Here is a 14,362-nt window from a genome sequence, read left to right as displayed (position 1 = left end):
GGGCACAGGTCACTGATTTATAAGACATGGTCCGCTTGGTAAGCTGGTCGGTCGACCACTTCAATGGTCAGTTGTCTAGGGGCACAATTCGGTGTCTGAGTGGCTAGGTACGTTAAGCTATCTGCGTGACGGTTCTCATCACGCAAAAAATGGTGTACCGTAGCTCTGCTGAAAGAAGGAAGTAAATCATTAACAAATTGAAGGTACTTGGAAAGGTTACCTTCGTTGGTAGTGTACTCTTTTGCGATCTGGCGAACAACCAGTTGCGAGTCACTAAAGATTTGGAGCTTCGTTACACCGAGCTGGATTGTCGCGCGCAACCCCATTATTAGTGCCTCGTACTCCGCTTCGTTATTGGAGGTTGCGAAGTCTATGCGGACTGCTTTCTCTATCATAGCTCCCTCGGGGGATACTAAAACGATTCCGATACCACTGCCTCCTGGGTTACTGGAACCATCTAAGTAGAGGGACCAGACTATTTTTATGTTTGCTTTTGTGGGTGCGACCTCTGTTTCTGACTCCCAATTGGGGTCGTCGACTGGAAAATCTGCTAGGAAATCTGCGACGACCTGGCCTTTCTGAAATGTGCGGGGGACGAATTCCATGTGGTGCTCGCCCAATTCTTCGGCCCATATCGCCATCCTAGTAGTCTTATTCTCCTTGTGAAGGATCCGTTTCAATGGAAGGTCGCTAAGTACTCTGATTGGATGAGCTTGGAAGTGAGGTCTGAATTTTCTTGCCAAGTATAATAAAGCAAGCACTGCTCTTTCAACGTGGGAATAATTCTTCTCGACTGGAGTGAGCGTCTTACTTGTGAAGTAGATCGGCTTTTTTGAATTGTTGTCCTCTTTGAAGAGAACTGATGGCGAAGTTTGATACTGCTAGATAGAGCCCCAGTGTTTCTCCGTCTGTTGGTTTGGCTAAGACGGGAGGCGTTGTGAGGTATTCCTTGAGAGTGGAGAATGCTTGATGACATTGATCGTTCCATGAGAACTGTTCGTCTTTTTTCAGGATCTGTAGGAACGGTCGGCATTTGTCTGACGCTCTCGATATGAATCGGTTGAATGCAGCGACCATGCCTGACAGCTTTTGTATCTGTTTCTTTGTTTGTGGGTCGGGCATGTCTAAAAATGCCCGGATTTGGTCTGGATTTGCTTCGATACCTCGCTGTGAGACCTGATATCCTAAAATTTTCCGGAGGACGCTCCAAAGAGGCATTTCTCTAGGTTCAGCTTCATTCCAGTTCGGCGTAATCTGGATAACGCTTGCTCAAGGTGGGTGAGGTAGTCGCCTGCTTTTTTTCTTTTGACGACCATGTCGTCTATGTAGACCTCCATGGTATCACTTAACATGTCCTGGAACATGTTAGTTACCAGTCGTTGATATGTCGCCCCGGCGTTCTTGAGTCCGAACGGGAGAATGTTGTAGCAATAAATTCCTTGCTCAGTGATGAATGAGGTCTTCTCCTGATCTTCCTCAGTGAGTGGTATTTGGTTGTACCCATTGTATGCATTTATGAATGATAACAGCTCGTGCCCACAAGTCTGGTCGACAAGTCGGTCGATTCTAGGTAGTGGGAAGCTGTCTTTGGGTGTTTCTTGGTTGACGTTGGTAAAGTCGACACCCAGGCGGACTGTACCATTCTTTTTCGGAACTGCCACTATGTTTGCTACCCAATCTGGGTAATTGACCTTCCGGATGAAACCGACTTGCTTGAGTTTATCGACCTCATCGTTGACTGCTTTTTGAAAACGTAATGACAATCTTCTAGGTCGTTGTCGAACTGGTTTGGCACCAGGGTTGATGTTTAACCTATGACATGCAACGCTAGGATCTATACCAGGTACATCAATATACGACCAAGCGAACACATCTTTATTCATGGACAGAAATTTTACAAGATGAACTTTAAGTGTGGGGTCAAGGTTAGCCCCGACATAGATGAGTTTAGGGTCGTCTTCTGTTCCCAGATTCACTTGCTGCCTTTCTTCAGTTGGTGCCGGGTTCTGTGCGGTTTGAGTGCTCTCTGGAGGATTGCACTTTGTAGATGTTGTGCTGGTCTGATGAATGGTTGTAGTAGCTGTAGGAGCTGGAGCGTCTTCTGTGGTTACGACAACAGGGTCAGAGGTGACTTCTGTGGCCGTGACAACAAAAGCTGGAATGGTTTCTGCAGCTGTGCGCTGGTTGTGTGAGAGTTGGCGGGGCGATCTCTAGGCTCTGCTTGTGCGGGACGCTCTCGACTGGGGCGACCTTAAGGATTTGTGATGTTGGGACAACTGCTGCCTTAGTGGAGGTTGGGATCTGGGCTAGTGAGAGGAAGTTCTTGTTGGAGCCCCCAGCGTTCTGGTTTGGTGCGGTGGCTCTGACCTCGGCCACTAAGTCTTTGGCCATTGTATAGCTGGTAGGCTCGTTCTTGACGTTGATGGGAGATTCAGTGGTCTTGTTCACTGTGATGATCTGGTTACAATGATAGGCCTCGAGTTGGTTGCTCCGAAGCTCCAGCATTCCCCTCGGGCCAGGAAAACGGATCACTTGATGCAAAGTGGAGGGCACTGCCTGCATTTGATGGATCCATCGTCGTCCTAGAATAGCGTTTTAGGACGACTTGGTATCGAGGACGCTGAAATGCGTGTTGAAGCTGACCTTGTCTTCTCGGGAGCCCACTGAGACTGGGAGTATGATGTCTCCCATTGGGTCGGCCCTGGAGCCATTGAATCCAAAGAGAGGCGCGATCGGGTCTATGAAGATCGATTTTGGCAGGTTCATCTCTTGGATGGTATGGTAGAACAAAATATCGCACGAGCTGCCAGGATCTATCAAAACTCGCTTGATGGTCCAGTCACTGATCTTGACGTGGACCACGAGTGCGTCGTTGTGCGGGAGGCAAACCTTGTTGAGGTCGGCCTCCGAGAAGGTAATATCTCCTGACCTGCGTCCTGAACTGCGTGGTGCGGGTGCGGCCCGCGAAGAAAAGTTGTAAACTTCTTGAAGGGCGCCGACGCGCCTTCTCTTTTCTCTAGATGTGGAAACAGAATCATCCTGAAGCGTGATCATGTGAATGGTTCTGTCGTATTCCCGACCTGTTGACGGTTGGCGACGATCTTGACGAGAGCGGTCTCGGGGACGTCCTCTGCTGTGAGAGCGACCTTGGGACCTCTGATCGTTACGTCTAGGTGGGGACCTACTTCGTACTCTGCGGGCCATGAGCTTGTGGCGCAGGTCGCCGTCGGGTATGTTGGTGTATTGCTTGATGTGTCCGGCTTCTATGAGATCCTGCAAGTAATGCTTGAGCCCCCAGCATACATCGGTATCATGGCACCTAGCTCGGTGGAAAGCACAGTAGGGTTGGTCAGGGCGATCTGCCGGTTGTCTGATCTCAGGACGGTAGTATGTAGCTCGTTTTATCTTCTCTAGTATGTAACTAGGAGATCTAGTAAGTACGGCGAACTCTCGGTAATTGCTCGCCTTTAGTTTGGAGGGCTACCCTTATTGTCGGGGTCGTTTTTTAGAGGATGATGCTACCTCGTAAACTTCTCCTTCTTCTACTTCTTCTTCATCTTGGTTCTAATTTTTCAAACCTTCTTGTAACTTGATGTACCTATCAACTCGAAATGTATAGCTCGCCAACGCTTCGGCCGTTCCCTCAGGGGAGGCGATCTTGTGAGCCTAGATGTTGCGGTGCAGCGCTTTGTGAAAGCCACCGCGGCGAATGACTCTTTGAGGCCACTCTCCATGTCTAATAGTTCGGTTTTGAACCGACTTAAGAAGGAGCGGAAGGTTTCCTCCTTGCCGAGTGCAAGCTGAAAAAGTGAATTGAGGTCGCCCTTCTTACGTCTGTTATGGACGTATTGGCTTGAGAACAGGTCGGTGAGCTGTTCGAAGTTCTTTATCGAGTCGGCCTCGAGAGAGAAGAACCAGTCGGCCTCGAGAGAGAAGAACCAGTCGAGTGGGCCATCTTTTAGACTAGCGGGAAATAGTCTGCAATGAAGGTGGTCGAACTCTGGTGCACTGTAGAGTGCTAGACTTTGAACATACCGAGTTATATGCTGGCCTGGGCATGTATGGCCATCGTACATTGGGAACCGTGGTTGGACGAAATCTGGGGGGAGATCTTGCGGAGTAGCTCAGCAGCAAATGGAGATGCGCGGTAGGTTTTCAGCATCTTTTGCACTATCTGGGTGGAGTATTTCTTTATAGCATTTTTGTCGAGCCTTTGGCTCAGCTCGTTGATCTGTTGACTGACGTTGATGACGTCGTCCTCAGCGGTGGCACCTAGTGGGTTATGTGTATCCACTTGTGCATGTAGTGTGACGTTTTCCTGCCTGAGTTGAGCTATTTGCTCGTTTACTGTGCCTAATTGGCCTGCTAACATGTGGAGTTGAGCTTTGAAGCTTGCCATGCTTCGTGGGCTTGAGAGTTTTGGTTACTGATTTGTTTGGAAGTGGGTTGGTTTATCAAGTAATCGAGACCACAGACGGCGCCAATGTAAAGGTGTGGTTTAGCTTTCCCTTACAAAGAGTCAATGGGGGACTGGAATAGGTTATTGGATGGACCGAGTTCGTCTTGAGAGCGAACTACCTACGTATCTTGCTATTGGTTTTTTGTAGAGGAGAGCAGAATTAGGTCTGGCGTAGTTTATAGGAGAGGTATTTATAGATAATGAGAATGTATCCTTGCCCACCACGTGTAAAGGGTATCCCAAACGAGGGGTGGAGATCAGGGTAACACGTGAGAACCGGCCCTCATAGGTCCGGCTGTAATGATGTGGAGTGTCGGTCAGATAAGTAGCTTCAGCGGCGCGTGACCGATGGGAGGCCGACGCCAAGATATGTGCAAGTACACCTTTAGTCATGATTGCTTCGGAAGGGGTATCCGAAGTCACTTTCCTAGCGTGAAGTTTCGGCGTGGATACCGCGCGACTTTATGCCTCAGATCATTCTATTAGCTCATGGATACGACCTGGATCCATAGGTTGATGCGTCATTTCCACCATGTCAGGCGCGTGCTGGATAGAGAATATCACTCCCCTACAGATGCGTAACTGAAAATTTCCAAGCTGTGAAACTTGTTGTTCGTAAAGTTTATTCTTCTTCAAACATTGTACAGCAGCTGCTCAACAAAAGCCGTACACCGAAATTCGGAAATAGATTTCATATGTAACCAATTATTAAGTAGGAAACATAGTGACATCCAACAAATCTGCTAGCTCTTATAGTTAAACTACTCTCATTTCACTTAAACATAATCTATCAACCCTGCACTTGACACATTTAGGATTGGATAAAATAGACACATCTTGGAAAGAAAAGAAACAACATGAGTAAGATTTGATGCGTCAACACATTTAGGGTTCCAGAATTGGGATACTGATGCGTCAACAGGCTAAAATTCTTGGTTTTTTTTGTGAAATCTACCAACTTCTGAGCACCAGTTGTTGCTGTTGGTGGGAAGACAACTACATCAGTTGTCCCTGCTATTCCTGCTGCCGCATTGACTTCGCCTGACTCTAACGACGCAGCAGTAACATGCCCATTTTTGGAATCTTCAGTGACAGGGTTGGATATAAAATAATATCGTGACTTTGTTCATCTTCTGGAGAATGGATCATATCCTTCTTCACCAGCCTCCAAACTTTTGTTAATTGGTTTTTTCTCAGAGGCATTCTTGAAGTTTTTGTTTTTCTTGTTCATCTTTGCCTATCGCACAACCTTAAGGTCTTTTCCCTTTGCCTGCCTAGAAGCCTCTAGTTCCTGGAGACTTGCCTCGATCCTCTCCATTTCTTCCCTATTCAGCTCGCTCTCTACCACATTTGTGCTAACCAAAACAGTAGATAATAAATCCTGATAAAGTTTATCTACAATAATAGAAGATGAAAATAATGTAGGACTATAAATTAAAAGATAACTAATTAAACACGACCTAAGAAGTAAAAAGGGCCGCTAATGTCATAAATAAGTAAGAAAATCAATTAAAAAGAAATACAAAAGGAGAAAATGGAGACATCCAACAATGAGTAAACTAAGATGTCTCCAAAACTAAAGGCAAGTCCAAAACTAAAACTTTCTGTGTTGGTCTCAACAAAAAAAAGATTGAGAGATATTCATATGTCCAAAAGCGAGTGCAATAGGCAAAAACAAATGAGAAGATACTTAAAGAATGAGTTTCACGTCTTAGAATAATTTTGCAGCCATGGATAAATAACTCAAAGGATGGTAGCTTGCGACTCTCTATTGAAAATCAAGTTCTACCTGCTATTATACCGTTGCTACAGTGACTGCAACATATTATGCAGCCATGGATGAATGACTCAAGGATGGCAGCTTGCGGCCCTCTGCAGAAAACGGGTTTTACATGCTATTATACCTTTGGCCCTTTGCTACATTGAAGGCAACATTTATACTAAATTCAAATGAGTCAACGTGCGAGAAGGCTTTGTTATATGTATGTCAGAATGAAGTTCTAGCAGTATACAACAAAAATGACCAACAATATAGTCTTGTATAGAGTTTGAGTATGTACTGATCCTTTAGACTGACACCAAAGACACGGAGCAGCATACTATGAGGTACTTCAGTTTCGAATAAGAATGGGTGTCCATCTTATATAGTAGATATTTACTGAATGGCGGATTGTGTGCAAATTCTAAGAAAAGTGGAAGTGTCCGACATGCAGTTGACCCTCCTCCTATATCCGGCTTGGGACCCCCAGAACGCAAGAATGTAACTTGCATTGGCGGAGTTAAAAATGTTTTAAGTTAGTTGTGGATACCCTCCTTTTAATAGTTGCAATCAGGAATGGGTTGGCCTTGTGATTGGTGTACAGTAATGGCAAAGCTTAGGTCATTGGGAAATCGCTTTATAGTAAAAATAAAAGCTAAGCGTGCATCGGACTTAAAAAAAAAACTAATCAGCACTTGTTAATACAAATAAAAAAAAATAGCCATTAGAACTTGCAACTGTGTGAGTATCCAAATTCTGCTGATTTAGTTGTTTTTTTGGGGTGAGAGATCCGGAACTAACCCTAATGTTTTCTATGAATGGGGATAGTCAGGGGGATCATGCCTTAGACTCTCATCAATGTATTTCAACATTCTATTGAAGGAGGATCATGGCTAAATAAGTTCAGCAAAAATATGTCTATATATATATCATTAATTCAACTCTAAATCAGGTAAGAAACAACATATTAGCAAAAGGTTCACATAAAGCAAACACCCTAGGTGGAGGCACATAAATCTTCCAACGTAATATAGCTGCATAGTCTATTACTTAATACAATTTAACCCATGTTATAATGAATAATCATATCTCAATCAAGGCATCAGGACAGGGGCACTCCTATTTCTTAGACAATTTCAATTTTTTTTTTCCTGCAGCAGTGCAACAGTCCAGAGGATGTGCACTATATTAATCTTGGCAGTCCTTTAAATATTAGTTGCCATCCCTAGTTCAAGGATGATGAAATGAGGTTTCCCTCTATACTTCACATCCTGTTTCCATTTAATGGAGGATCGCTAGTACATAAGTAAACAAATAACTAAGCAATAACAAATGGAAGATCCAAAAGAAGTACAACAATGAGAGGAATTGAATGTATCCAATATTGACCTTGATGCTCTTGGCTGTAACACTCGACTTCTTCCCAATCCTCTATTATATGTAATTGAGCAACATGCATTGTCAGATTGAGATGAATGCAAAGCCTGAAAAATGTACCCCATTATGTGCCAGTAACAAAACCACATAATAAACAAACAAATTTATGATGAAACTGTAGAATACACCATATTAAAGTTATAGTAAATTAAAACATTATACGACAGTTTAATGCATATGAAAAAGTTGACAATCAATTAACACATTCTATGAAGGCTAAAATATATTGTATTAATCTGATTCGCTTTACGCATAACACAATCCTTGGTAAACACAAATTTAGAATCTTTTCAAGCGTTGATTCTACTAAGATACTTTTGTTCCGATCTCTATAAACACGCGTTAATACTTCACTTATATTCACTATACATAACTCATTGTGAGGAAAAAAAATATATCAAATACCCCTATTCATTCATTAGGAAGCAAATGGAAACAAAACCATAAACATCATAGATGTTACACAATCATTGTAAACCTTCATCATCGAATGCGTAGGAAATGACATAATCATTTCATAAATTAGTACATGATAAATAATGAAAAGGGCATAAAAAAAACCTTAGGAAGCAAGAATTACGAATCTCCATATTTTGATTAGGAAACATTATCAGCGTTCAACTGGCCGCTGACTTATAAAAGTATCATTGTCGTTGGAGCAATAATTTCTTCATTACATGTCATTTATGTGGGTCAATAAGAAATGCATTGGATAAAAATATCCCTAGATGATGATAATAGTTTAAAAAAAAAAAACTATATTATATAATCAATTAAAGGTATCAGTTGCACTCTTGGATGAGGTAAAGTTCTGCCATGTTTACAGAGAGGTGAACAGAAGCGCTGACTATTTAGCCAGCCTAAGTTCTTCACTAGATGAGAAATACTTTTGTAATAGCCCGCCACTTGATCGCAATTTAACAGAGATCGTTGAAAATGATGTCAGTGGACGAGTATATTTGAGATTCTAATGCAGGTCCAAGGGTCAGCCTAACCCATTAATTTGTTTAAAAAAAAAAAAAAAAAAAAAGGTTGGGAACCAAAACAAATACTATATGCCAGTTATTTTTTTTAATAAGGGCATAGAAGACTGTACCTTCTAATCTTGAAAGGAAAATTGGGGACGAAAACAATCCTAAAGTACTTGTTCCCACCATAAACTGCATGTAACAAAACACACTGGCACATCTATGAAACCCAGTGCTTATCCTTGCTGGCCTTGTGGATTGAAGCGGTGTTCTTGCACGCGTTTTGAGATTGTGATTATCTAAAAATTGCACAATCAATCAATTAATGTAAAAATATAACAATGCATTAAAAACCAATCCTAAATGCTTGTGAGAACTTGTAACCTAAAATTATATGATTGTCAGGCACATCTAACACTCGATTGCTTGTGTTTCTAGCCTGATGTCAAAATTTTGTAAAGTGCGTATGTGTTTGATCTATGAGCGAGGGGATAATTTCCTCAAGGATGCTGATAATGTAAAATAGTAAATGACACATGACACCATTCGCTCCAAAATCTTGGTCCTGTTTTCCACATGACACATCCATGGATGCCCCTCCCCTGCGCACTTAAAATGAAAAAAACGGACAAAAAGCTAAGCATACATGTCTACTATTAATCCTGTTTCTGGGAAACAACCAATTCACATTATGTTGCAAAAAAATACTGATGACTAAGTTTCTTAAAATTAAGTGTAAGCAAAATGAATGTGCGACAGTAGTATATAATGAGTTCTTGCAAGAGAGTGTGCAAACACAACAAATTTTAGTGCTGAGGAAATCATATAGTAAGACGGGTTTAGTCAACAAAACAATTATTATTGTCGCTAAACAATTTGAGCCTCTAATGTGAGCCTATAATGTGCCTATATAATGGGAAAACTTTTATATATTTTCAGTTCTATATATAAGAAGATGAACAGATAAACCATGTTTTCATTTGCTGCCATTTTTGGATAAAAATAAATGACAACCTTGTGTAAGGAAACAAAGCATGACAAAATACGATATACAATAAGTTAGAGAACAATTTAGTGTGGACAATATATAAATGTAAAAGTGAATGGGCATAAATGAAGAATAAGTTAAATATGCTACGTACTAAAAGGCACAGAAGGGGAGAAGTTTTTGGCTATGTTGCATTTAACAATGGTAAACTGAGATAATGTCAAAAGCAATGCATCCAAAGTGCAAGAATAGTTCTTTAAAATGAATAAGATGTCTTATTACATTGTGAGTCAACACGTAAGATTCACAAAGAGCCACAAAAGATTGGTAGCAGACACCCAAGTGAAAATTAATAATATAATAAACAAATAATCCAGAGACCAAAATTTTATAGAGCACTATGAAATCATTCCCAATAAAAAGAAGAAACTAAAGATGTAATTACTATGAAATCTTGAATTGTGTCACGCCTAGTGCAACTTTACAATGACTACTATCACTTTAGTGTGTAATGGTGAAGGTTATTCTAAACCATTGGCATAATGATCATGAAACATAAAATCGTAGTGTGTAATCTTTTATGCGGAAATCATTGCCACTAACTTTCTCGTGCCCAACAATTCTACTAATCAACTAATATGTGAATTACATACAAAATGCCACCTACTAACGACACACTTTATCCAATCCAAATTTCAAGTATATTCTTGGGTGCTCAAAGAGACCCAAGTGGAGAATCTTCTAAAATGGTGCATGTGAAACTCAAAAAGATATTTACTTAGCATTCTCTTGTGTCAAATAGGTGGTAGTGCCATATAGACACAGTTGTTAGAAAATTAAAAAGTTCATGTCCCAGTTAACATGATAAGTATAATCAGTTGGCAAACAAACTATATGACAGGAAAAGAATATTCAATAACCTTAATAGTTTGCTTGTTGGTTTTGAAATAGGTATAAAAATGTTGAAGCAGCGATCAATCCACTTCTTCTTATTGTAGGTTTAGAAGTGTCTTCTCTTCAACTTAATTCTTCCCATAATTGATTGAGTTGTAAGGATTTAATTTGTTCAACCCATGAATCAGTTACTGGCAGAGGATGTCTTCAACAAAAGAAAACGGGTGAAGGTTCGTTCACAAATAAGCTCATTAGCAATTAATAACACATTACGTTCAAGATCTACTCAATTTCCAATGAACCAAGATTAATGAAAACATTATTTACACTTTCCATTGTTCATGAAAATAGATTGGAAGAGAGATGAATCTAAAATGGATAGTATGGTATAATACAACATTCATAGTACCATCCTCAAAATGTATACCTAAGACAATGATTATAGCAGGAAAGACTAAAAATGGAAAAAATAATAAGTAAAACAAATATAACCTGTTATTCAATAAGTTAGTGGAAATGTTTTCTATTGCTTTAGCATCTAAGCAAATGGAGAAAAAAATCCATATCAATGGAAAAGTAGTAGTGGCTTTAAGCAACAAATAAAAGAGGCACTTCGTAGTAATATTATAAACTCCATATTTAATTACACATTGTTAAGTTTGTTCAATTCTCATGGAAAAAGATATGTTTACGGAAAGCACAAATGCAAAGTACAGAAAGATCACTCTCTTTTGGTGCCTAGGAGAAACTGGTTCACACACAATCAATTAGAAATCCAGAGACAGATATAAGCAAAAATACAGAAACAATTTTTTTTTTTTTGGATACGCAAAGCCACCAGTAGAATAAAACAATATATAATTGGAAGTCAGAAAATTAATATGAAAGTACCAAGTGAAGTCAAGTCAATGGCAACAACCCAAACAGTGCACTTTCTTACTAAGTAATAGATCAGAGTTGTATATTCGGACAAAACCGTGGTGTTTCCCATGTATGATGTATCTAGATATTTGAATACCTAAGCGTACCTTAAATTGGTCCATAATCCCATTTTGAGCGAAACTGTAATGAAGCATTCCTTCACCCACCCTGTGTTTGAAATTAACTCTAACAATACTAAAATGAATTAATAAAATGTTTACAAAGAAATCCAAGAGTAATATGAATTAAGAAATATTAATGAAAAGAGATTTTAATTTTTTTTTTTATCTGTCAATCAATTCAACTTTTTTCTAAACTCTACTCGATAACAAATTAAACAGTGGAAAACAATAAAAGTGCAGTACACGCTTAATTCCACGTAACAGAAAATTAGGAACATAGTGCTATTATTATTATACTATCAAAATGCATTGGAAAGAATCGAGTGAGAATCTTCGTGACAGTATAGAGTGAAGCATGTAATGGAAACAACAGAGCAACATGTAACATAATTAACAATACCAACTATAAAATGAAGAACATAAGCAACAATAGTATGGCAATCCATTAGTATAAAGAAACAAAGAATGCACATCCAATCTAGTTCACACAGAGTACGTTTTAGTAACAAATAATGCATTAAACTCTCGGGATAATCACCAAGGATGAAAATTGAAAAGAACACATCTGAAAAATGGGAGTTGCGAAACACACACCCCTGGATTAACTGTTGATACTGCTATTGTAATCTGAAAGTACAATAAAATCACTCTAAATACAAATCTGATCTAAACAAAAGATAAATGCAAAAAATGAAATTGGGAAATAAACTATGGGCTAAAGAAGAAGAATATATGGGTGAGAGAAAACAAACCTTTTTGGTGGTTGTTCCGTTTTGATTTAGAAAATGAAAGACACGAAGTGAAAGAACCTTGATTGTTTGAGAGTCCATTCATTTTTCTTATACATAAAGAAATCAATTCCATCAAACTAATGCACATGAACGTGCCTTGATGCTATGCAAATGCATGAAAGGGAAATGGCAAAAGAAAAATACTATGTGGACTTTTATTAAACTACAAACTATGTGAAATAGATTTAAAACACCATATTAAACATGCCTTCTACCAGTTCTTATTTATTTATCTATGAAGACATTCTATGTAACAATTAAGAGAAGAAAAAAGAAGACAGAGACACTACTTACCACGAAATAGCTTAAGACGGCGCAGGCGGCAGGAAGCAAAGAGTAAGAGGATCACATCATTACTCGCAAATTATGATCGACTGTCCAGAATCCCATTTTGAACGACACTATTGTTAGTAGTCCTTCTAAGTTCTAACAGCGACCTGTGTTTGACAAAAATACGAAAGCCTCAAACAGATTTTGGGAAGCGCTAATTGATTAATATTAAACAATTCAATAGTAGCAAAATTCAAGTGAAGATCGTCATATTTTAAGGCATAAAAGTTATTCAGGCATTTTTTCAAACAATTAAAAATTATGTGGAAGAAAAATGAGGAAGAAGAATAAGAGAACCAGACGGAAAGAAAATGCAATCAAAACATGGAACATTGTACGCATCATTTTTTAATATGGAAATGAGGTCTAAATGGTGAGAACAAAAGAAGGAATTAACGAATTTGAGAAAGATAAGTGATGGAGTTTCGTTACTTTGCTGGAGAAAGATTTTTTTTTTTCTTGCGGGCTATTTGTTTTTTTGGGTTAAGTTACAAGAGGGTTTTATAAGACCATAAGACCATGTGTTATAATAGGGTCTTATAAGATGGTATTATAAACTGATTTGTTTTTTATTTTAAGTTCCTCTTATAAGCACTTGTAAAAATAGAAAAAACAAATGCATGACATCTTATAGATGGTTATTTGACAAATATAACCCTACTTTACATCACATTTAACTTGAATATATTAATTTGAAACAAACGTATAGTTTGATTTTTGATTTCAAATCAATTTTGATAATTAGAATATCGATTTTAGGAAACTACCTTAATTGGCGGCGGTGGTGGTAGTGGTCTTAATAGCACGGCGGTGGTGGTAGTGGAGGTGATGATATTGGTTTTAATAGCACGGTGATGGTGGTGGATGTCTTAATAGCACGGTGGTGGTGGTGGTGGTGGTGGTAGTGGGAGGTGATGATATTGGTCTTAATAGTATGGTGGTAGTGGTGGTAGTGGTGGTTTTAATAACACAGTGGTGGTGGTGGTGATAGTCTTAATAGTACGGTGGTAGTGGTGGTGGAGGTAATGATGGTGGTGGTAGTGGTTGTGGTGTTGGTGGTGGTGGTAGTGGCGGCAGTGGTGGTGGTGGTTTTAATAGTTTGGTGGTGGTGGTGGTGGTAACCGGTGGTGGCTAGGGTAATAGAGTTATTTGGAAAATAAGATAATAAAAAAGGAAGAAGAGAGAAATGAGGCTAGGGGTATATGGACGGGGGTGTTTGAGTCATTTTTCAAGTTGTAAGACTTATATAATTGAAGTAGATCCAATTTTGCTACTTATAGAATTAGAGCCTCTTATAAGACATTTCTAGTAGAATGCCTCTTATAAGAGGCAAAAAACAAACCAAAAAAATATCCAAAATCACTGGGCCACATCTTATAAGAGGTTATAAGACATCAAAGTCTTATAAGAGGTAAAAACAAATGGCCCCTTGGTGTTAATTTTTATACTGTAGATAAATTGGTAAAGTGCTCGAAACGGTGCGTCTATTTCGGTTTATTATTCGGCAAAAAGAGAGTGATTGAAAACCGGGAATACGGGAACTAATTGGAAAATCGGGAATACCCTTGCACTTAAAGGGTTCTAAGAAGTTCGTGGGTGAAACTTTCGGGTACCCTTTAGATTAAAAAGTTTGGTTTAAAAAATAGAATATGGGAACTAATAAACGGTGGCTAGTTTTCCCATTACCTTCAAG

The 14,362-nt window shown here is 39.4% G+C and overlaps 1 long non-coding RNA gene across 2 annotated transcripts; it reads right to left on the bottom strand.

Annotated features, from left to right (window-relative positions):
* Positions 1-5,356: 5,356 nt before the first annotated feature.
* On the bottom strand, positions 5,357-9,256 carry LOC147517684 (uncharacterized). 2 transcript variants are annotated; one of them, XR_015213934.1, is made up of 3 exons: positions 8,752-9,256; positions 7,608-7,702; positions 5,357-5,854 (listed from the first exon to the last, which is right to left on the bottom strand). It is a non-coding gene; the product is annotated as an uncharacterized LOC147517684 (long non-coding RNA). The 2 variants fall into 2 exon arrangements; XR_015213935.1 differs by having other exon boundaries at positions 5,357-5,814; positions 8,752-9,242.
* Positions 9,257-14,362: the final 5,106 nt, after the last annotated feature.

The sequence above is a fragment of the Coptis chinensis genome, chromosome 2, assembly GCF_015680905.1.
Source record: "Coptis chinensis isolate HL-2020 chromosome 2, ASM1568090v1, whole genome shotgun sequence".
NCBI lineage: Eukaryota > Viridiplantae > Streptophyta > Magnoliopsida > Ranunculales > Ranunculaceae > Coptis > Coptis chinensis.
This window is presented reverse-complemented; position numbering and strand designations above follow the sequence as displayed.